The sequence below is a fragment of the Agelaius tricolor genome, unplaced genomic scaffold (genome assembly GCF_023055355.1).
Source record: "Agelaius tricolor isolate 1412-34295 unplaced genomic scaffold, bAgeTri1.0.p SCAF_5, whole genome shotgun sequence".
Lineage (NCBI taxonomy): Eukaryota > Metazoa > Chordata > Aves > Passeriformes > Icteridae > Agelaius > Agelaius tricolor.
The window spans coordinates 27,920,416-27,945,714 of NW_027269265.1; the positions used below are offsets into that span (position 1 = coordinate 27,920,416).

Genomic DNA, 25,299 nt, shown 5'->3' on the forward strand with positions numbered 1-25,299 from the left:
GGGGTAGCCATTTTCATTTCTACAATCTTTGGTAATTCAGAAACAGTTTATCCAGTGTCTTGTTCAGTTTAACTAAAAAAAAGTGAGCAAAAGGATGCCCTTGTGCAATTTGTACAGCTCAAGTGTCACCATCCATCCATCCATCCTTCCATCCATCCATCCATCCATCCATCCATCCATCCATCCATCCGTCTATCCATCCATCCACATCTTCACATCACAGGATGGAAAGGAATTCCCATCAGTATGCCTTTCTCTTCCATTGTCTCAGATATGTATCAGACCTCCTCATTCTCATCTTAGCAAGATCTCTTCAAAAGGAGTTGGATACTCTACTTTCTGTGTTTTTCACCCTCCCTACTCTTACCATTCTTCACCTCACTCCTGAAAAGCCTTCCTAGAGTCTCATCTCTCCAGGAGTTAATAAACAGCAAATCCTGTTCTCGTGTCAAGGCAGTAGCTGGTTTTTGTCTTAAAAACAGGGTGGGTTCTTTTTGTTTGTTTGAAAGATTATTTGTTTCACATTATTAGATAAACCAATACCTCTTCTGCACACCTGAATTTTTCCTGGACAATGAAGTCAGAGACATGATAGGGAAAATGCTAAGCTGATACAAATATTTGGCATTCTTTCAAATAAGGGAGAAAGGAAAAGGAAAAGAAACCTACTAAACAAATTTTTTGAATTAATCACTAGGCAGGTTAATATATATATTCTTCAGTCTGTAAGACTGGGCAAAAGATTAGAGTTGGATAATTATGCATTATGGAGCAGTATTATTCAGCTAGGTGTACTAAAATATTGGCATCCTGGAAAAGCTCTACTTCATGCAGATACCCCAGAGACTAGTACCTGTAGTTGTTTAGCACCCCAAACTTAGCTAAACTTACCACTTTGATGGAGAAACTAGTAAGTTTTTTTTCCCCTAGAAAAATAGACCAAACTGTATTCAACAAAGGAAGTCAGGCACATGCACTGGCCATCTTCTGCCTTACCAGTCCTGTGGCATCTGAACTAAAAACTCATATTACTGGGGTTTTCCATGCATATGCCAGGTGGGAAATAACCAAATCAAATGTAAGCCAGAGGAACTCTCTTGGTAGATCAAGCACTTTCCAGTGGTGACAAATTTGACATGTAAGTGCGATGCAATTTCACTTTGCTTTTTGTTTACCTTGTTTCTAGCAACTGGAGGGAGTCAGTGTTGAAACTGAAGTCTACTGAGTGAGCTAATATTTGTCTGTGTTTCTTGATGCATCATTGCTTTATTTCAGTGAAGAACAGGGAGCACACGTAAGAAGTGTAAACTATTTTGCTGCCTTACTAAGCACATCTACAAGCTTGAGCATCACCTGTTCACAAATAAGAATTTAATAAAAGTCTACTTCAGTTTCAGACTGAAAACTTGCTCTTTTGAAAGGCTCTATGAAATGAAATGTTTTGCATGGGCATCCAAGCACTAAGGTCCTAAACTAAGGGAATCTATCTCTTCTGTGAGTCTGGAGAACCTGGGGCCTCACTCTGCAGAAGTCTGCCAGGCAGGGTGCCAACCAGGGGAGCTAAAGGAAAACAGGCATGATGAAAATGTGCCTTTAAGGCAAATGCCAAAATCTGTAAGCATGTGTGTGCTGCCAAAGTTTGACAAAAATTGGCAGATTCTGTTGAGTATTTCTATCAAGACAAATTATTTTTCAATATAAATTTATTATACATTTGCCAACTATAACTTAAATAGTTTTCTGTATAACTTCCAAAATGAATAGTGACTTATTGGTAATGACCTCCGACACTTTTAATGGGGACTGTTTTTTCAGAGAGTCCTAATAACTACCCTGTGAAAAGCAAGTAGATGTTATGGTTCCTCTGTTGACTTAGGCATATAAAAACATGAGTTATTTGAGCAGTTAGGTCACTAAATTTAATACATGGAAACTTAAGTGACATATTCTTAAAAAAATAAAAATTGACTTGAGGGACCTGGCTCACATTTACCAAGTAAACAGCTGCAGCATTTTAAGATGTTACTGTCTCAGCCTCCAGCTGTTTGTTACTGGCCTTATAACAGAGCAAAAATAGATTATTTCAACTCTTCTGGCTGACACTCAGAAGTATCTAAGCACAGTTTTTATTTTAATGTTTAAGTTAATTTTTCCAATCATGAATTATAGCTGGGATGCTTCATTCTGCCATCTCTGCCATCTGCAAAAGGGGCAGGAAGGAGGGTGAGGGCATTCTGCTGCTGTAGTTGAGTTTGCCAGAAGTCACAGGTCAGAGTGCTTAACTGTATTTCTCAAAAGTGAAATATGCTTGCAAGCATGAATCCCTGAGGGTTTCTAGGTGTGTCAGGCTTCCTGATTTCTTCTGAAGTAGGATTTAAGGTCTTCAGAAACTAATTAGGCACTGTTGCGGTTTCTAAGCTTGCCACTTTTGCTCATGGCATTGTACTCTATGCTCATCACAGATGACCACTATGTGTTATGAATAGGAATCTTAATAAAAACAATAACTAAGGTGATTTTAAAAGCCCATGCTCATGTAAAATGTATGTGTTCACTCTGCCAAATGGAAGTACAATCAAGAATATGAAAGAATATGCATGGCACTAAGTGGTGAAAAGGTAGAGTAGGCATTTGGCTCACAGATCCAGACTGGAAAACCTCTAATATGTAAAATGAGACCTACTTGTAAAACATAGTGGCTGTAGTTGTTCTTAGGGAAATAAGGAGATCTAAATAAGGAACGCTTTTAATGTTTCTGGGTTGAACTTGACTTCGCCTTTATCCTAATGGGAAATTTTGCACATCAAAGTTCCATCTGGAACATGGGCCGGTTCAAGATTACCTGATTTCACTCTGATAATGGCCTTTTCATATTCATTGTGGTCTGAAAACAGCCTCTCCTGGCTAAAAAAGGCAGATGTATGTATATGCATATACACTAACATTACATTTAGGAGAGTTCTTACTAAACAGAGTCATCAGAAAGTATTTATTTAAAGCTCAAATATCCCTTCTTGTTCCCAGAGCTCAGTGAAACGTGAAGGAAAGATTCCACACACTGTTTCTTTCAAGATCACTACACTTCAGGAAATTCAGAGAAAGTTTTTTGATTAGGAAGCTGAATGCATACATTCAAGCAAAACTGCTAGGTATCCAGTATACCCGTTCCCCTCTTTGTAACAATTGAAATGCACAATATTTTTACATATTCTAAAAATTTATGACTATTAGCCCCTTGCCTGTGAAGAAGAATAAACTGTTTGAGCTTCAAAGCTGGAGTGACACAGGTTTGCATGCATGAACTGGCTTGCTCTAAACAAGCTCACATTAATAAAAAAATCAGTACAAGGTACAAGCCTCAGTACAAGGGTACCTTCACAGATATTATCCTGGCATATCTTAGTCTTCTTATGGATTACTGACACTTGGAAAATGCAGTATTCAAAAATATGCAGGAATGTACAATATTCTCGGTCAGCTCCTCGTTATGTTTCTATATTTAACTACATTTGTAGATGGCAAACTGACAAAAAAAGTAAATGAGTGACTTGGGCAGAGAGAACAGTAACCTTGAACCCAAAGCCAATAAAAGGCAGGCACACTAAGTGATATATTCTCACATTTCCAGTTAGCTTAGATGCATCCAAAGACCCTTAGATGAGATGTTCTGTGGGAGGAAAAGGGTATACTGTGTCCATAAAATGTGAATTATATTTCATTTACAAAAATCTCTTTGTCACACATTTGAAGTACTTGTAAATACACAGACTCCCTGTAAGTACAGCCACAGCTGCCTCAGAGGTCACAGGGTCTGTAGGCTGCTGAACGAAGGCACAGCCCTTGAAGTCCTAATGACAGGCACGAGTTAGTCATGGCAGATCCAGGTAATTCCAGCCTTGTTTAGCACAAATCTCTCAGCACATTGCTAACAAAGTACTGTGACAAAGTAGAATATAGTGTCATAGTATGTTAGATTAAACTTCTCCTGTGGGTATCCTGGCTCTGTGCAAAATGGGGAGCTCGAGGTAGTAAAGAACACACACAAAGAGACTTGTCTGTCCATGATTGGTGACAGCAGTAAAATCCTTCACAGTGCTATATGGAAAATAAGCTGTTTGCATGACATAATTTACTCTTTTGATCAAGAGGACAGAGGTGTCAGTGACTGTACCAGAAATATAATTTCTTCTGTGTCTTGTTTCCCAGCCTTGCAGTCAAAACTGATCTTGTTTGTCCTTGGAAGCATCTTGTGACTGGTCTCCAGTACCAGCCAGGGGGCACTCCCTGACCTTCCTTTAAAGGCCTCAGGGCTTTGCCCTTGCTCAAGCCCTTGCAGTGCCTTTTTCACCTCCCAGACCCACTGTTTCCCCATTTACTGTAGATCTGCTTTTGCTTGTGAGGAGGCTCAGGCAGCTTTTGGACCAAAGGAAGGAGACTGTCTTCCAGCTCTTCCACTCTTATAGCATATGAAGATAACAACTCCATGATTCTGAGGAGGAGACAACAGAGTGTAGGCAAGGTACTGCAGAGGATGCAGGACTAGTATTATAAATGCTGCAATATTCTGCATGCTTAATAACTCTCCTATCACAACCATTTAAAATCTTGATTCACATGTTCCCTAATTGGTTTTGAGCAGACTTATTCATGTATTCATAGCCTTAAGGGTGATGAAATTAATTTATTACTCTCAATAATCCTCTCTCAATATTTGTACTCTTTTGTTGGCTAAGCTGGGGCTTTTACCAGTAAAATTATATTGGCACAGCTTCTAAAGTAGACGTATTTAAATGGGCACAAAGTATCTTATAACTGTAGTGCTTAAATCCCTACTCATACAAAAATAGATATACAAGTATGACTAGGTCCAGACATTATCACTTGAACTAAATTCTCATGAGTAGTCCAACTTTACTCTTCAGACAAAGCCTCAGCCTCCTCTTTCAAATTACTTTGCCAAGTAGCTGTCATCATTTTATGATGCAAACAACCATGCATTTGCCTGAAACCAGCAAAGCAATCTCTTTTGAGCCAAGTGGGTAAAACTACAATTCTAGATTGAACTCAAACCAGTGATCAAAGACAAAAAATGCCAGGGCATTGCCAATTTTCTAAGCCATCCAGTAACTATTAGCTTATGCTGTCTGATTTGCATGATAATTGCAAAATAAGAGGCTGTGTGATTTTACTCCATTACCAATGTATTTTCATACTTCAAAGTTTTTGAGGTGTGGTTTCTTTTGTGTTTTTGTTGTTTTTTTTTTTTTTTTTTTTAGTAGATACCTATTACCAACTTCTTATTCCCAACCCCCTGCATGCTTTAACTTTTGAACTGTGGCATTCGGTTCGGAGCCACCCTCAGAGAGCGCGGGGAGCGGTGGGTGCGGCTGGGGCGCCCCGGGCGCGGCGCTGGCGGCGGAGCCCCGCGGCCGCCGCGATGCCGGGCGCGCCTCGCCACCTCCTGGCCGGCCCCGGCACCTGCCGCGGGCCGCTCCGTCCCAGCGCCGCCCATCGCGCTGCCTTCGCAAAGCCTTAGGCACCGGGGACCAGGGTAGGTGCAGCCTGCCGGCGTGTTTTAATGCGAAAACGCGGTGATTCGCGTTGAGATAGGTACTAAGTCTCCTTCTGACTGATGCCAGAATGCTTTGGAGTTTCCACTGCTGTTAATTACTCTGTGTACCAGAACAATAAGGTTCCCCCTGCCTTTCATTTGCATGAAAAAAGCTGTAAGTTCTTTTTAAATATAGAAGCAAACGCCAACAGCTAGAAATTGATACAGTACTTCTGGCAGCTTCTAGTCAGAAGAGGTCACGGAGCAGTGCTGCCAAGCAACTTACAGGCTGCCACTTCCAACTAAATTATAAAATAATGCTGCATAGGAAGACAGCTGAATGTCCCACTTTCAGTTCAAAAGCATGAATATATAAGACAATAGTAAGAGACATTCATTGAAATGATTAGCGGTTTAATTGATAATTAATGTTGGGCAAAATGTGGCTGTGAAGTTAAATGCTTAGCTTGCATGAAAAAATATTTAAACAATTTGAATATAAATAGGACCTTGAAATCTCCTTAGAAAAGTTGGGCAAAGAAAAAAATGTATTCACGAGTAAAAATTATTCTGGTTTAATTCTGTCCAGAGAAGGAAAACACAATATTTTTATCTCTAGATCAAAGTGATTTTTCTTTGAAATAAAGAAGCATGTTTGGAAAGGCAAGTTAAAAACCACAGCTAAACCATAATGAGATACACTTGGGAATATAAAAAAGAAATAGGATATTCAACTACCTACAAGTAGATGGCAGCTGATTATTGCTCTTAGACTTCTTTTACCTGGTTACTTTTTACTTCTTGATATTCTTCCTGTTCGGTCCTGCATCTCTTTTGCCTTCAGACTCTCCAGTATCTGGCATCTAATATATATTGAAAATGGTGACAGTTTACTTTGCTATTTACCATTCTAATTGTAATGTCTCCCTAAGTAAGTTTTGAAGTCTTCAGCTGTTTTTTGCACAAATAGATACCCACAGTATCAAGTACTTTAATGTATAGCTCACATCTGTCTGTCATTAGAGTTCCCCAAGTAAAAATTCTGCAACTTACATAGTTTGACCTTTCCCAGTAGATGTGCAATTCACTTCTCCATTCCCTTGCAAATTGTTCTGTTGTAATCCACACACTATTTGTGACAATATTTTCCCTATTTCTTTTACTACCATTTCACCTTGTCTGCACATTAGGCACCACATGGTAATAGAAATAGTCTCTCCTTCTGGAATATCTTCCAGCATGATTCTCGTGGGACTGCTCCCAAAACTGGCCATGGTTGGGTCCTTTATGAACTTATTGAATAAGACCTACTTCCTGCAAAGCCTTTCTGCTGGAGAGTCTTTACACTTGTCAGGGGAAACTGGAAGTTGTTTGGTTCTGGATTACCTTTGCATCTCCTTCTGCTCTTTGTCGGTGAAGATTGAGAGGAAGGCAACGGGATGGAAACCTGGAAAAACCTGACAAAATAGGTGGCAAGTTAAAATTCAAGACTGCTTTCCTCCAGTCAAAAAGACAGAGATTTTGGCTGATTAAAATGTGGAGTATGATAACACTGTTTAAGTACAGGACAGAGTAAATTTACTCCTTGCTTCTGAGCATAAAAATGTGAAGAAAAACAAATATTGCATCAAAATGGAATCTGCAACAGTGAAGTCCTTACACAGAATACATGTTAATTCCTGCTTGTAAGTGGAGGTTACGCACACATTCAGAAGGCTATGTTTCTGCAAAGGTAGCTAACCTGTCATCCTACAGAAATTTGTGTATGAAATCTAAGGACAGTAAAAGCCAAATTCACCTTCACTAAGAAATTTTCCAGTTTACAGACACTATATCACAAGTTGCCTACTGTGTGGTTCTGAACTTAGTAGTATATAAGCCCTTTGCAAACTTTATTTCATTGATCTTTACAGAAGTCATGTGAAGATCAAACTGCCATCACTCCTGTTGCATATTCTTTCTGTTTGTTCAAAGCATTGAGATGCATCTCACTTAAGCATCTTTTTTCACAGTAACAGCCTAGCCTGGCAGAGCCAGAACAGAAAGAGCACTATGGAAAACAAATGTACGGTGTCTTTGCCACAATGCAACTGTACTAATCCTGTATCAGTGAAAGAAATCACTGATTAAGTTCAGGAAAACAGTTTTCCCCAGTGTAGTATAATGGAATTAGATACATTACTTGTATATTTCACTTATTCTGCTGTGATGTCTTAGTATTTCTGAGTTCCACCACACTTTATTTCTTAGATCTGAAAAGTGAGTCCTTGCAAGGCTCTGGACACAGCATTCAAACATTTCTAGTCCCACTCGAAATCTGAAGACATATTTCTTATAGATTTAGGCATGCCATCAGTCTCTTCCAGTGTACAGTTCCTTTGTTTGTCAAATTAACCCACTCTGAATTGCACTATTGCTTCCCCAAAGTGTGGGGGCTTAGGACCTGCATTAGTATGCAGACTCATTGCTCTCTATCAGCATCATCTAACTTGATTTTATATTGTTTGATACTTATGGAAGAAATAAATTAAAGCAACTTGAGCAGGGAAAAAGAATCTTTTCCAAAAGCACTGGGTCTATATCCTGAAAGTTCAGTTCTAAAATACACTGTTGTTTAATAAAAGCTTGTTTCCTACTTGAATATTCCTTATTAAACAAGAAAACAGACATTACCAGACAAAGTGATCTAAGTTACTTTGTTTACCTCTCTTCAGAGACATGGCATTAAAATAGAAAGTGTAAGATATTTGTGGGGGCAAGGATTAGCTTAGCAAATTGCTACCAGGAGATGGCACCATTAACAAAATAATTTGAATGCCACATACAAGTTCTTCTCGACCACCTCTATGTCTGAATGCTTTGGCAATTCCGGGTGTTGTCTGAGCATGATCCTGCATATCATTTATCCAGGCAATCCTCACATGCCAGCAGTCCCAGGAATGGTGAGGCATCCTGCACACTGCATCACTGGTGACTTTTTTGCTCCTGTTGGCTGATCAGCACTTACCAAACACAGGAGGAGGCTAGGAGATTCTGGGCAATGTCTTCCTCTCTGATAAGTATAAACTGATTTGGAAATAGGACTGAGGGGATATAGGGGTATCATATATATCCATATGTAATAGGTCGGGGGCTTTATTTATTTATTTTTAAATTTTATTTTCTTCTGCCCTATATAGGCTGCCACTAACTCACATGAAGACCTGAATGCAGTGTCAGAGAAGGGCTGATGTGAAGTGGACTAGCTCCAATCACAGCTGCAAGAGCCACATGCAAATATTTAAACACTCTTTCCTAGAGGCTGAAGGTATGACATTGTCATCCTTCCAACATCTCTAAAGAATAGGACTAAATGATTTTATATTTGCAAGCCTGCAAGGAATCCAACTTAAAATGACTAGAATTTAAAGGCTCTGAGACCTTACCCTAACCTGCTGTGAGAGCATCCTTGTGGTCGAATTGGCTCTGTGAAAGGGGAAGGAAAGATTTTGGTTGACGACAACAATGTCAGAATTTCACCTGTTAACTGCAGACAAACTGGAGCTTTGTACTCACACAGCTTGCAGGATCGAATCCCCAGTGAGACAGGAAGCAAAATATTTGCCATGTGTTTCATTTCAGTTTTAAGCACTTCAGGTTTTGAATCCTCTCGGTTAAGTAATTGATGTTTGAATGCCCTGTCTCCTGCTTGGTATTTTAAAATAAACCTTGCTACAGCACAGATTATGAATCAAAACAGCTGCTGAAGCTGAAAGTGTACTTAAGCAGCAAAATGGCTCTCTGTGAATCATAGTAACTAGTCTTAGCATCCTGGGAGCTAAATTTCATGTACTTTGTTTTAAAAAATTCATTATATGGATCTGGTGTTTACAGATTTTTTTTCCTTTCTTTTTTTTTTCTTAATGTGTCCCCCATCACTTCCTGCCAAAAAACCAATGAACTAAAAAAATCCCTTTTTATCAGTATCTATTGTCAAACTTGTGTTTTTCATATGCCACACCATATGAGATTATGAATAAATCTTTTGTCTTCTGCAAATACAACCAGAAGCCATCAAAAATCAATTTTTACAAGCATTCCAGTAAGCTGAATTTTAAGGGGACTGAATAAAGAAAAGAAAGCAGGGCTCAAAATTTGACTTTTTAATAGGGTTAGGTTAGGAGCTGTGTGTATGTTTCACCGTAGAGAAGCCAGGTCATGAAAACATGTGGGGGTAATCAACTTCTCTGCATTAAAAATTGTCATGAAAAGACTAGAAGAAATTCTCTTGAAGCATGCAAGTGCCCATGAAAAATCTAGGTACAAAAAACTTCTCTACTTAAACAGAAAGGGAGGTGATTCTCCCCTTCTCCTCAGCCCTGGTGAGGCCATGTCTGGAGTACTTTGTCCAGTTACCTGATCTACCCTGATCAAAAAAGACATGGAGCTCCTGGAAAGGGTAGAGCAGAGGCTACAAAAAACTATTAAGGGACTAGAGCATCTTTGTTATGAAGAAAGGCTGAGGAGGCTGGGCCTGCTCAGCCTGAAGAAGAGAATGCTGAGAAAAGATCTTATCAATGCATAGGAATATTTCAAGAGCAGGTGACAAAAGAATGGGGGCAGAACCTTTTCAGTGGTGCCCGGCAACAGAACAAGGCACAATATGCACAAACTGAAACACAGGAAGTTCTGTCTGAACATGAGGAAAATCTTCTCTACATTGAGAACACTGGAACAGGCTGTGCAGAGGTGTTGTGGAGCCTCCTTCTCTGGACATATTAAAAATCTGCCTGGAGATGGTCCTGTGCAACCTGTTCTGTGTGAATCTTCTCTAGCAGAAGGATTGGACTAGATGACCTCCAGAGCCTCCTTTCAGCCCCAACCATGCTATGAGTCTGTAAAATCAGAAAGTATAGAAGCCATTGCTCAAAACACACAAAATCAATCAGAAGGTATAATAAAAGGAGCATAGTAATTGAAAATAAACACTAGGCACTGAAAGAAAATTAATGTAGAGTCATCAGGAGTCCAGGAGGAAAAATTCAACAGCTGGATTAGCAAATGGAGATGTGAGCAAAGATGTTCTCAACTTTTTGTTATCTACAGCGAAAAGGAAAATAAAAAATTATGCATGGTCTTTGTAATCAACCATAACTCAGAATGCATTTTTTGTCATAGACAAAAGCACACAGAATGGTCCCTGGCTGCTTGGAGTCATTAATAAGAGTTACAGTATTAATCAGTCTTTCTACTGCACAATGATGAGTTACAACAGCCCTTGTCTTTCCTAACTTATAGTCTTACTGCTGTAGCTTATTAAACCTTGTTCTCTGAGCTTCAGCAAACCCTCTAAACTACATGTTTTGAGAAGCTATGCCCTCTAAAAAGCCATATTTAGTGCAAAATGTACCTTACTGCACATATTCATGGCAAAAGACAATGGAGTCACAGCTCTTTTCCTTGCCTATTACTTTTAGTGGCATTATTCTTTGATTATTACATCAATTTAAATGAATAAGGGAGGGTACAAGTTACAGAGTTGAAAGCAGGACCAGCTTTAGTTCTTCATTTCTACTGGCCATTCATCTGAATGTCATGGGGGAATCCAGCCACTGAATGCCTGAATGTTTGGAGTATCTGGAACTGATGGGAAGCCTGAGCACTGCCCTTTAACCTTCTGGCCTCTTGGCTTACTCTTAGATTCCCTCAGAAAAGCTGAACCTTGCTGTTCAACTTCCTATGCCAGCAGTAAACTCAAACTCCATTGTTACCTAAAGTCCTAGAATCTCTCTGAAAAGTGAGCTCTCTGCTTTTCAATTTAACCCTTCAAGCACTGAATCAATGATGCAATCAACTTCCACTGGAGCAAATTTTTTTTCTCCTTTTTAAAATCAGATTGGTTTTTACTTAATACAATGGAGGAGATTATAAAGTTCTGGAACAAAGAACAAATATCCTAAATGTAATGACTTTTTTCATCTCTCCCTATTTGTGAAAATTTTGGAAATTCATCTGTCTTCAGAAAGATGGGGAAAGACTCTATATCTTCCCTCAGCAGAATGCCCCATCAGCTCCATGCCTCTCATTCCACCTGCTGCAGTTTGCAAGCACACTGCTACCAAGAAGGGATTCCACTGCTAGAGCAACTAGAGCTTATAGTTGTAGGTCTGCAGTCCCTAGAATAAAAGTGGAGGAGCAAAATAGGGAAACACATCTCAGACTTGAAAACAAGGTGGATTATGCAATCTAATGTGATTATGTTTACGTTCTGGAAACTATGCATTCATTGATAGATGCACACATTATGTGCATTTTTCCAAGGAGAATATAGAATTAATAAAACACTCCATCAAAGCAGCAAATAATTATAACTAGACAAGTCAAATTGAATATTGTGTTGCATACTAAAAAAGCTGGTGGAAGGCTTGTGAAACATCTAGGGCAACCTTGCTGTGAGGAGGCTTCACTGTTTTAGCCTGAGTTAAGATGAAACAGAGAGACAGTAGTATGCAGAAAGTGCAAAAGCAAGGAGGTAGATTCTCAATGAGAAATCCAGAAAACAACAGGACAAAACAACAAGGATGAGGCCCATAGAGACAATTGGGGTTTTTATAACTCAAGAAAAAATGTTACATATAGCCACTTTAATTTCTTCCACATGATAGATGTAGAATCTCATCCTAGTTAGCTTCCCTATCAAGTGCAAAACCTTTTGATTGAATATTGTGCAAAGAATTTCAAGCCCCCATCCTCACTGAGAGGCTGGAAGTTGTTTGGTACAGTACCTATGGAAAACTCTTTTCCACAAACTTCAGGCATTAACTTCTGTCTGGTTCATTTTTCTTTTCTCATGTTTCTGTTTTAGAGGTCATTTGAGGAGAGAAGAAAAAGAGAAATATTCCACGTGCTGGAGTAGGACTGCACTTCTGCTGACCCTGATCTTCTGGTCTGACAAAGAAATCAGCTGTTCCCTCAATCATCCCCCAAGCTGAAAGCACTTACATCCAAGAGCTTCAGTGTAAAAAATCAACTGACCAACAAGCAGGCAAACACACAAAACATTGATTGGTTAACAGTGGACTATTTTTCAATTACTTCTTAGTCTCTGTAGTCCTGGCCAAAACCTGACTTGGAGACCAATCTAAGGGTCATTAAAGGCTCACCAAAAGTAGTGCAAGTTGTACCTGAAAGACATTGAAGCACATTTTGGTTCCAGGCTTTACATAGCAACACTTTGAGGCACGTTTCCTTGTACTCCAGATATTTACCAACAAGCCTACTAAGCTCAGTTTCTCTCTAGTTTTAGTGAATTGTCACATTTACTAGCGCTGCTCTTTGCTTATGCTTTTATGCAAATTTTAGCCTGGATTGCAAAACTTTAGGTCCATCTGCCCATGAAAAATTACAAAACCCTATGACTTTAAAGAGCTGCCTAAAAATAACAGAACTGGGGTAATGTTGAGGGACTTTCCTCTCTCCTTCCTGCCCAATTCACTGAGAAACGGATGACTATTTTGGAAAGCAGATCACCAATATCTAGAACTCTGGAATCACAGGTCAAATCTCTGAGTGTTAACTCAACTCTTCATCCTTAAAAAGTACCTAATGGAAGTAAACATGGGGCCTCAGGATGAAACCTTGAGAGAGGAGCACCTTCCAGCACTAAGTTAAAATATCTCCTAACAGTCCAGCCATAGCCAAGTACTCTGCTGGTGGTCCTGAGCAAAATTTCCCTTCCAAATTTCACAGTCTTGATAAAGGCCCCTTCTCCCTTGTAGGAGTCTGTATGAATGTAGTCTTTGAACCTGCAAATAAAAGTGGTCAAATATTCAACATTCGAAGTTTTTTATGCAGAATTTTGTTTTCAAGTGTCAAGAGTACCCATCCAGAAAAAATAAAATATCTAAAACACAAACAAAAACCCACCAAAAGAAATAAACAGAAACTCTATGAGAATGTAAGAAATTTACATTTTCAGACAGATTAAAAAAAAAATCAGTTTTGTTTTCCAAGAAAAAAAATTGAGGCCTGCAACCCTACAGTTTTTGACAAGCAGTATTTCATGCTACTTACAGGTTTAGTTAGATTTTCTCTGATTACTTTAATCAAAGTAGGCAAGCCAGTTCATCAAAAGGGGCATGATCATGAAAGGCATATATTGTATCTGATAAATACCTTAAGTACAAACAAATTAATTATTAGGAAAAAAATTCTTCACTGAAAGCATGGCCTAGCATTGTAATAGGCTACCCAGGGAAGTGGTGGAGTTACTATCCCTGAAAGTATCCAAAAACCATGTAGATGTGTCACAAAAATTCTTGCTGTTGTGGTACAGCTGGTAGTGTTAGTGGTTGGGCTTGATGATCTTGGACATCATTTCCACCCCTAAAGATTCTATGACATAATCTTTCATAGTTATTTGAAATGGGGATGACAAGACACACCTTCTAGCCAGTGTTGTAGTGGGACAAAAAAATGTCATTTTTTCCCCAAAGTTTACCAATAAGATAAAATTAGAAGGAGGAAAAATAAAAACCTTTGATAATATCAAATCCAAGTTATCAGAATTGTTTAGCACTTATAGACAGTTCAGATACACTAAGATCTGAATAACTTCCAGAGAAGTGACACAGTCTTGTTTTTACAAGGTTCCACAGCTGTATTTTTTTCCAAAGTACAAAGAAAAGCATAGAAAAGAAAAGCCAAACCACTGGGATAATCATTCTTCTAAAACTGGATTAAAATCACTAAAGCAATCAAACAAATTGTAATTGAATCAGTGTTTACCAATAATTTTGCTATATTGTACCTTGAATTTAATTTCTATTCTCTACATAGAGACCTCTTTTATTTTTTCCTATGTTTTGTCCATACCCAATATTTCTTTCTTCTTCAGCTTTTTGTCCCACAGTGTGAGGCCTAAAAGGTCCTCCTAAACCACAAAGGAGCCATGCGTACATCACTTCCACATAATTTAATGGAGAACAGTAAAATGAATATTTAGACTTTAATAATCAAACTGTACCTATGACATATCTAAGCGTATGTGAGTGATGCAGGGTTCTGGGAAAGGAAGGCAAGGTGGGGTAAGGCAAGTGGAAAAAGGCATGGAAAGGTAAGGCAAGGGAAGGATATTTATTCACAACTTTAAGGTCTGAATGTCCACCTTTTCTTCTTAAAGTTGTACTATTATTTATTATTGATATTATGATAATATTACATTATCATCTTTTACTCCACCAGTTAAGGATCAAAATGTGCAAATAATACCTTAGCCTCATGGCAGCTGGTCAGCAGAAAAAGAATTTTTTTCTGGAAGAATTTGAAACCCATGTCAGGACCATTTTAAGTTTCCTTCTTCCCATTTTCTTTATATTTGAAACACCTTGTATGCAGCTGTTCTGTGACAGAGGTTATGGTCTGATTCTCTGGAGTAATGGAAATATCATAAACTATGATATTTCCATTACTCCAGAGATTTTGTAGAAATTGGAGAAATCCAAGGATGGAGAATCCAATGGCAATGCATAGCAAACAACCATCTCTCTCACTCTTGTATCAGCACAATTTGTTTTTTATCACTTTACCCTAGGAATTAAAAGTGAAGTAAATTAATAAAACTCATTACAGACAGAATTTTGATAACTACACTCATTAGCATATCTGAGTTTGTTCTGTGTATTAGCAGCACCAATGCTAGGCTGAGGAGTAGCAAAGAGCACCTGTCAAAACAAAAGAGCTTCACGCCTCACAGGTTTAAGCCCCAGGTAAGAAACTCGGCCTTGTGGATAGGCTGAAAAGAAGATGTTGCAACCTGAAACGAAATAGACTTGTAAGAGAGAAAATGAGATCCCTCTGGGTGCCAATAGTCCTCTGTTTGCCATGATTAAATCCTCTTTGTTTCATTACATACATCAGTGGAGAAACAAACAATGAGATCAAGATAAAGAGCTTGCGACGCATCTTTCTCTCTTTTTCCCTCTCCATCAAAATTGCCACCTTTTTCCTTGGACAGGCTTAAAAGAACTGCCTTGCTCAAATAAAATTGATGAGACCTCTGAGCAGGTGTACAAGACAGCTTTTGGCTTTAAAAAGTGTGAAGCACTTATGTCAATGACCTGATCAAATGATAAGCATGCTGGCTTCCTTTGCTCTCTAATTAATTTTCTCTCTTGAAGAGAATACCTAGCATTGCATGATGCCTAAGCTAAGTCTTTAAGTCTTAACACCAGCTGAAAGTCAATTAAATAATGCTTTTCTAGGAAAAGATACCATTGTGGAGCATATGCACCTCACCAGAATTACAAGAGTATTGTAAATCTCCAGCTTGGACCAAATGTTTATTTCAGCAATTGTCTTAAGTATTGTTAAAACAACATAGAGTTTCATTGTTAATGCCACACAGAGTTTCTTTGTCTAAACATAACAAAGATGCTGGCAGCACAGTGGCTACATAAAGCTGGCAGGAACTGGAGTCAGATAGACATACATTTTAATTATCTCTTTGAATCAGTAACTTCATTCAGAGACATTTATTATCATGTACTGCATTGTAAAGCAATTACAAATAATTGTGCAACCTCTTCACAAACACTGATTTCTCCCTGTAGAAGTGGTATAGTCCAGTGAGAGAGTGACCAGATCAAGTAATGAGTATACACTGAAATAATAAACAACCCTTTGCACTTTATTTTTATTGAAGTGGAAGGAGTTAGCATCAATGCTGTTCAATGGTAATATACATCCTATAATGCTGAAGTGCAAAGCTGAATGCTAAAAATGAATGCTTCTTTAGTGGAGGTTGATTGTGAAAGAATAGAGTTGACAAGCAATTTGTACTTAGGGATATTATCTTTTTGTTTCGTAAAGTTAAATAGTTTGCAAAGCTTCCTCCTCCTTAACCTGTTTCTATTCTACAAATGATATGGATGCACTACTTCTGTTAGTAAAAATATATACAGGACAGACATCACTGCCGAATTAGTGTAGAACTAATTGCAGTAACAGTTTGTGTTATTGAAGTTAAACTGATACTCAGCTTAGGTATCCTCGATGAGGTGAGATAAGGGTTCACTCAGGTGCAGATACACAATGCAGTTGAAAAAAAGAGAAGCTAGGCTAGTCTGATAATTACACTTTTTTTTGTTGATGACTTCCTCTCAATGGAAGAATAGGATTCCACAAATGAAGTATGCCTTACTGTGTTTATTTACCCACACACACAGACACACCCACCCACAAGCACCTGGATATAAACAGTTCTTGCTTTCAGACTGTGGAGCCTTTTCTTGCTTTGGCCTCAGCCTATGGTTACTTTTTCTGACTCTAAGGAGCTTAGAGTCATTAAATATTATTTGTAGAAACATCACCAACAACAAAAGAGCATGCTGTAGAGTTAAAAGAAATACGCAAATGACAGAATAAGAATGGAAAGGGGGCTTCAAAACTTAACTGTTGATAAGTAAGAAGAAAATTCTCAGTGGACTAAGCTGGGAAAACTTTTGGTCTTTTGTTACTTTAAATGTCTAAGTCTGACATTGCATGAAATTTATAGTTCATGACAAATTTTTAATCAAGATTTTCTTGTGCCCTCAACACAGTGTAACAAACTTCTAACACCCACCTATAGTTAGGATTTTAAACTAATATAACATAAAGGACAAGGTTGTGCTGATCCTCCAAGTGTTATTTTATGTAATTTCTCTGGTCCACGGCAACAGCTACTGCTGAAATAAGCATTTCATGGTGAGTAAAAGTAGGGCATTCATGCTGAATCCAGTGGGATGTGGCAGCCTCTTTTCCTTGGTTTGTTTTGCAGTCTACCAAGGGACTAGAGATTCAATAGTTTGTGGCATCAAATGTTTGGAATTTCAGCTTTGGATTTCAGTTCTCATGGAACCCTGAACTGACCCAATCTTAGACAATTCTTACCCCTGCAGTGACTTAGAGAGCAGACAACCACTTATGACAACCAGGCCAGTGTCCATCTGTATCACTGCTGTATTGAGAGGTAAAGATAAGAGTGCTGAAGCAAAAAAAATGCAGCATAATTATATATTTTAGTTATTATTAGAGGGTTTTTTAAACTTTCAGAGGGAAAGATTAGTTGTTATGAATTTTTAAACTGGAAATACTAATCACACAGAAGAGTTTTAATTCTGCTGTTGCCATAGGCAGTCGCACTCAGAATTCACACTTGATCTCTCTGTAAAGGCATAAAATAAGACAACTTTAGATTCTCTCTCCTTACAGCATACACTTACCAACTAGTGCTGTCCTGCCATAGACACTTCCAAGATATAAGGCAAAAAGGATAAAATACTTCAGTGGGCATAAACTAGTAACTTCTTCAGTTAGGGAAACTGGCTTTAATATGGCAGCCAACACCCAACCACTCTGATGAGAATCTGATGGATTGTTTTGTTCCCACAGGATGATCCAACAAACTGGTGTATCCATTTCTTTTGCATGGCCCTGAATAGTCAAGGAAGCGTCATTGTTCATCTTACAATTCCTGTTTGTTTTACTGTATCTACAGTAGGGATAATCCACTATGGGAGTGAGCACTTCTATTTGCCCATGAAGATGCTGGTATTATTACATACCAGAGAAGACAAAGCTTATGTAAAACATGGCATGAGAAAGGGAAATATTGAAACATATTTTTAAAAATTATAAGAATATCAATCATTTTAAATTAGAAAAGGACCAATATTTGCATTTGTTACAAGAAAAAGTTATGGGTTTCTTGCTTTGTTTTTTTTGAGTTTTTTTTTTCCTTTGAGAAGAAAGATGCAGAAAAGGGCACTGTATTAGTTAAATATTGTACCTTGGAACATCAGTCATTTTCTACTCAATAATACTGAAAGGGTCTAATTTATAAGTTTTTCCATTTCTCTGTTATGCTGGTTTGTAAGTTCTGACATTGCTACTGGTATGTTAATGAGAAGCTAGTGTTCCATTAAGAGTAAACCATATGCTCTACCGCATACTGTGAAAGAGAAAGCATATAATGTGACTGTTGCCTTAGTAACACATTAATTCATTTTGTCAGTGTTGGCACAGATCATTTCATTTATAAGAAAACAAGTATAATAGTTTACCACATCTATAATATTTACAGTGTTTCTGTTACAAAACAGTGACAAAATGAGTTTAAAAAATAGAGTTGGGATAGTATTATTAAAATATGGAATTTGTGGTAAAAATGTTCCCGTACAAATTAAAAATAAGATTGGTGTAAATTTCTTTTCACATTATAGCACCAAACTGTTTGGTTTTTTGCATATTTGTATTCCACTATTAATATGCATAAAAATATAGTCCATGAAAAGCCACAAGTACATTAGCAGTTTTTAATGAATGCTAAACAAAATATTTCATACAACAGTTCTGTTAAGTTACAACCATTAAAACCTAATTGTATGTTAGTGTGTTATTCATAATAAAGCTAAACATCTCTCTCTTTTATCTGGTCTTCCAGATGTTTCTTAGAATTTTAACACTGGTAAAATGCTGTAATTAAAGTATCCTGCTCCCTTAAGTGATCATATCTTACATTTTATTTATTTAAGACATAAGTACATATGACTATATATATATGTGTGTGCAGACATAAATGATACTTAAAGTGGATTACGGGACTGCAAATATTTGATAAGGAAAAAGAAATGCAGAAAGAGGAAAGGTTACTTTTCTCACTATAGTCTGAACCTTCAGAATGGTCTTGGCCCTGCCTGTTCTTAGATCATTGTTCATCTGTAAATTGATGTTTTTAACAACAAACCTCTTACATCTAGAATGCACACTGAGAACCTTATACTAAAATAAACAGCATTATATTTTAGATACCACTGTCACAAATAAAGTATGTTTCTAGTATGGTTACTCTCTGTTGCACATCACAAAGAAAAAGTTAATAAGTCATCATCAATGTTTACAGCTCTTCAGTTATTTGGACTAATGCACATATCCTATAAAGGTTCAGTACAATTCAATTTCTTGTCACAGTTTAGATAGTGGGGCAATTCACTTTCTCAAAAATAAAGTAGAAATAATTCTTAAACTGCTTTTGGACCATACCTAGCAACTCTGTAATGATGTGGGTTTTTTTAATTTTGTTTTTGTTTTTTTAAGAGGATTTAGTTAAGCACAATTATGGAACTTTCTAATGTAGCTCACAAATTATTTCCATCAAACCTTATCAAGTCTTCTGAACAACTTTGGAAAAGTTAAAAGGAAAAACTTATGGTAATATAATGCACAACAATTTTCCTCTGGAATACCAACATGGAAAGACTCAGAATCATAGAAAACAGCATTTGAATACTGTATCTAATTTTTGCAGCTACTTAATATTTTATTTTATTTTTTGAAGGATAAAAAGAAATCTTATAAGTCTGAAATAAGACTTTTTTTAATTGAAGGTACTATAGCAATTAACATACATTTGTCACCTGTACAAACAAATTCCATTTCTAGTCTAAGATCTTAATATTTTTTCAATTAATATTGTGCAATTCAAAGATTAATGGATATGATTGCTCATATTGATGGTTCTCAAACAGTATAGGTAGCATATTTAATAATCTCCAGATATTGCAAATAAACCAGCTACAATTATGAAGACCTAATAGAGTAGCTAAAATCTCTTGCTAGATGCAATACTACAAGCCCAGTTCTGCATTACTGGTAGCTTTTTATAGATGTCTGCTAACATCCAGCATGTGGTTAACTTGGCTGAGGAAATCAAATGTTACATTTTCTTAGCTTCTAAAATGAAATTCCATGCTGGAAGCTAGATGTTGTACTGATATAAGATCACATGGTAACGTTGAACACTTCATATTTCTAAAGACTATATCTAATAAGGAAAACAAGAAGAAGAAAAAAGGAGAAAAGCTTCTGAGCATGAGGGTTGAAGAACTTTTGTGGGAGCTATGCAGCACATTCAATCCAAAGACTATGTAGTACACTCAAATTTTCTTTCACCTCGTGATCAGACATCACACCACCGGTATGACAGGAGAATCAAATCCATAATCTCTTTGTGTATATACAGCAAGTATGAAATAAAGAGTGGTGACTTACAGAATAAATAAATAAATAAAATCTTTACCTCTTGTAGAGTGCAATATCAATTACTTTCTAAAGTTCTCAGGACTCTGAACTTCTGGAATACTTTTGTTCTGACTGATTTCTGACTATTTAAGGTAATAAAGAAAACTCAATGTACCTAATTTATTGTGTTTTTCTTTTGACCTAAGTATTGAAGATATTTTTCATTATCAGACAGAATGGTGTATTCTCTCTTTAGATGATTTTGCACATTCCATGACTGTTATGGAGAAATAAAATGATTAAGTGTTATTAGAAACATATGTACTAAACACATATTACACTTTACAACTACCATAAGCTTTCTCTGCAGAAGTCATTTTGCTAATGTATATGAAAGCTTAAATTGAAAGTTTTCTAGGTACACCATATCACCACTTATGCAAGGTTTCAATATTGATTACTATTTCATAAAAAGCATAGTTGTGGGACTTTCTGTAACAGTTATTATTGTCATTCTCTTTGTACAAACCAAACCAAACCAAGCCAACTAACACTGGAACATTTATACAAATGGTTCCAAAGACAAAGACTATTTTTCAAAAGTGAAGTTTAGAACTGAAGTTTAGAACACAAGTGAAGAAACCTGTTCTCAAGAAATGTGCTTTTCTGAGCATGTACTTTTAACAAACAAAGAGATCCAAGTGTGTCTATATTTAATTGAATATTAGACTCTTATCTGAACCAAGACCTGGGGTAAACTTTACCCTGATTTCAACATCATGGATGATCTCTTGCATTTCTGCTGGACATCTCACATTGCTTACCAGTCCTTTAAAGGCAAGTTAAGGACAATTTTAGTGTCCTACTTCTTTGAAGGAAACATGTGGCCGGGTAAGTAGATGGAGCAATGCCTTCTGCTGAGTTGCTGATGCTAAATCAGCATTTAAATCCATTTCAAAATATTGGGTACTTTTGAAAATCTCTGTCAGAATTTTAATTTTATGTTTTTCATTTAGTCAGTAGCAAGCAGAATTTTGACCTGTGGATTGCAGAGGAAATTCAGATTCATGCCAAAAGGTTTAATTGGTGGCCCCAAGGTGTTCTCTCCAAAATGACAGTCTGCCCCTTAGACACAGTCACTGCTAACCAACATATCTGCTTACTTTAGGCTGCATGTTCCCTGCTAATCTTTTTTCAAGAATTCTGGACCTGACACTGTGTATAACACTATACACTTACTCTATGTGTGTATAAAAGACCTGGGCTAATGCTTCAGCATTCCTGATGGGGCACAAAGAACAGCCAGGAAAAACAAAGAAAAGCCAAGTTTTGTGTTGGATTCTCAGGGGAAACATGCAAAACCTAGCTCTTCTCTAGTAACTGACCTGAGTACTGACAAATACAATTTGACAGCTGAAATTCAAACAAATTATTTAAAATTCTTTAAAACTAAGGTACAAGCTATTATAGTACCCAGTAATTATTGTCTTAATTGTTGGACATGTCTCAAGCAACATTCACATTAGCAAAACTTAGGTGGCTTCCTGCAGTGTTGGCCTCACTATAATATGCCATTTCTCTTATAAAGCACATTGTGAACAAACAGTGGTGTTCTGCTGTCTTGACACTGTCCTTGCATGCTGGAGGGACAGGACAACCAGCTAGAGCAGCTACTGTAAGAAGACACTCTTCTCCTTAAAAGTAACTCATTTTTTTTCAGTCTGGCTCTACCACTGCTTTTGTCCAGAGCTCATCAACAAGATAAACACAGCATATGAGAAACAATTAGTAAAGAAATGGGAAGCTGTCAGAAAGGATAAAGAATCTTAAGTGCAACATATAATGTTAGAATGTTTAAAAGCTATCGTCCTCTAGTCAGTGGCAAAATGTTTAGCTTGTGACAACCTTGCAATATGTCCATGATAGCATGTAAGCACAGTAGAGCTAGTTGTATCTGGCACACGAACATTCTAACTTGCTTCTGACAGCCAGATCACCAGAAGCTTATTTAGATTTAGGGGGTGGTGGTGATGAGTCTTTGCCAGTTGTAGAAATAGTAGCCTAACAACTTGTAATACATATAATTACTCTCCATATCCCCTGGTCAGCATATCTTCTGATATGTAAATTAGATGGAGCAAGCAGATGTATAACCTAGGAAGCATTCCAGATTCATCTTGATAAAAGTATGGTATTCATACTGGGCAGGGTTCCTTTGTCTATAACAATGACACACCAAAAATACGTGCAATGTAAAAATAAAGCTATTGATCATTTCCAGGGGTACAGTCTACATGGAATATTTTTATTCCACCTGTCATATCTAATAAGCAGTATTATTTGTCAGCATCACACTAAGGTAAATATGTGACAAAAACATAGGAAGAGACAATAGAACCTGCAAATGTCTTATAAAGAAATTCCTACGGCTTTTGAATTTACCTAAAAATGAGAAACTAGAGAAAGATGAAGATGAAAGTGGTAAAATTCATGGCTAAAGGAGTTCCTTTTATGTGCATTTGAAAGATTTAGAGAGCTCTCTACCTACCTACCTACCTACCTGCCTGCCTGCCTATTACAACTTTCTCCTGCACAAACACTGAATCATAGAATCCTAGAATGGTTTGGGTTGGAATGGACCTTAAAGACCATCCAGTTATGCCTGTCTCAGTGCCCCAAATCCTGACACTGAATAACACAGAGAGTCCTAAAGGAAATGGCTTTTATCTCTTAGGGAAGGAACAGCCATGGGGCACTTAAACCACCCTTTTTCTTTTTTTTTCAGTCAATACTAAGGCTTACTGAGCCTTTCTGGTATTTTAGCTAACTTCTAAAATAGTGAAAATTAACATACACAATCTATGTTACCACTTGTACTTACAGTAGGATAGGCACAGTTTTAGGGATTTGGGTATTTTTTTTATTTTGGGAGGGGTTTGTTTTGTATTGGGTTCTTTTTTGTCTCTCCTGAGGGTGATTATGCTTGTGAAGCAAACTAGTTTTTGGGACATATTTAGATTTAGGAATACTGAGTATAGTAAATCCTGTATTTTAGGAAACATCATGATTTGGCATATTGTCACACACAGGAAAAATCAAACCTTTTTCTTAAGATTAACTTGTTGACACAGCTAAGATATCTTTATAAGACATGATTTTCACTGTTTCATGATGCATTTGAAATAAGGTAGCAAATCAAATCTGTACTCAATGTGACTGTTGAGTGCTGTTATTCTTTAGGTATATTATCAGAGCATTGTAAAAGAAGAGCATTTCTTTGCTAACTCATGGAATAACAAAGGGTTTTTTGTTTTTGGCCAGATTCCCCAAAGAGAATTGAATTGCAAGGTATGCCTTTTTCTTTGTTTATACATTTGTTCTATCATATTAGAGTGTATTATTGTAATGGGGTAAAGGCTATCATAAATTTGAAATTATTTTTCAATACAGATGTTTTGGATCAAACCAACTACTGCAAAAGCATTCCACGGACTCATTGCTGGAATGTTTCTGGATGCATTCAGGCTATCTTGTTTTAATATCAGCAAATTCAACTAATTTTATATTGCTTTAAATTACATGTGTAATTCTTATTGGGAAAAATATTAAACAAAGATAGACTAACCTGATTTTTTTCTTAGTTTCTATTAGGGCATGCAGTGTTTGGTTAGAATGTTTCTAAGGCAAGCATGAAACGTGTGTATTTATTGACCTGATCTGTTCTACTGAATGTCCAAGTGAGTGCTGGGAACTGACACAGAAAATTACATTTTTTTTCTTACCAGGCCATCAGGTGGGTAATGGCATATTTTCCTTACTTTTTCAACTTCTAAAATTCTTAGTTTTCTTAACTACTGACAGTTCTGAGCTACTGCCTTCATTCTGCCTTCTGCATCTTCAGACTAACTGGGAAAGATTACCTTGACCTTCTCTTAGAAATATTTCCAGAACTGCCTTGAATGAGCTGTCAAATAGAGGAACCCTTCTGAGGAAAATTTTCAATTGAGTGAGCAAACTAAATAGCATGCAGTGCATATTTATAAGCTGGACAGTTTTCTACTGTTCCTATAAGCTTTGCAAGGGAAAATTTTAAATATTTATTTATTTATTTATTTATTTATTTATTTATTTATTTATTTGTATTAGCTTGATAAAATCCAGGAGAATGGACACTCTGTAAGAATAAATGATAAATTTAAATGCTCTCAATGCACAGGTGATGAAGTGGTATAAAATTCAGCAATTTTGTCACAACCTAAAGAAAATCAATCTAGAATACATAGGGAGATTTATTAGATAAAGAGACAACTAATAGGTTCCAATATGTGTAAATAATTTTGTAGATTACCTGAAATTTTGAGGAAAGCACTTTCAGTTTAATTTACTATTCTGATCTTTATACAGATCTTTTTATAGTTCAAAAATATTTTAATTTTTTTTATGGACAATTTTTCTGATTTCTAAATTCTCAGCATTGCGTTCTCTTTGATCTGTTGGCTGCATCTCTATTTTTCAAATTGCTATCTAAATAAGTTAAGGTTTTCTATCATGTCTTTCTTGTGAACAGCATTTTAAATCCATGGGAATGAGAGTTGCATCAGGTCAGTATTGCTATTTCTTCTCTTAAAACCTCAGGCTTAACAATCCAAACAGAAATTAAAGAAAGCCTTCTATACACAGAAGTTTAATCTGTAAAATTTCTGTTTGCT

At 37.0% G+C, this 25,299-nt stretch overlaps 1 long non-coding RNA gene across 1 annotated transcript in view; it reads left to right on the forward strand.

Annotated features, from left to right (window-relative positions):
• The first annotated feature begins 23,258 nt into the window (after positions 1-23,258).
• The window catches only part of LOC139589992 (uncharacterized), a 31,551-nt gene continuing 29,510 nt past the window's right edge, over positions 23,259-25,299 (forward strand). Inside the window, exons 1-2 of the long non-coding RNA XR_011679181.1 lie at positions 23,259-23,938; positions 24,232-24,383. This is a non-coding gene — a long non-coding RNA (uncharacterized lncRNA). The remainder of the gene's footprint in view (positions 23,939-24,231; positions 24,384-25,299) is intronic.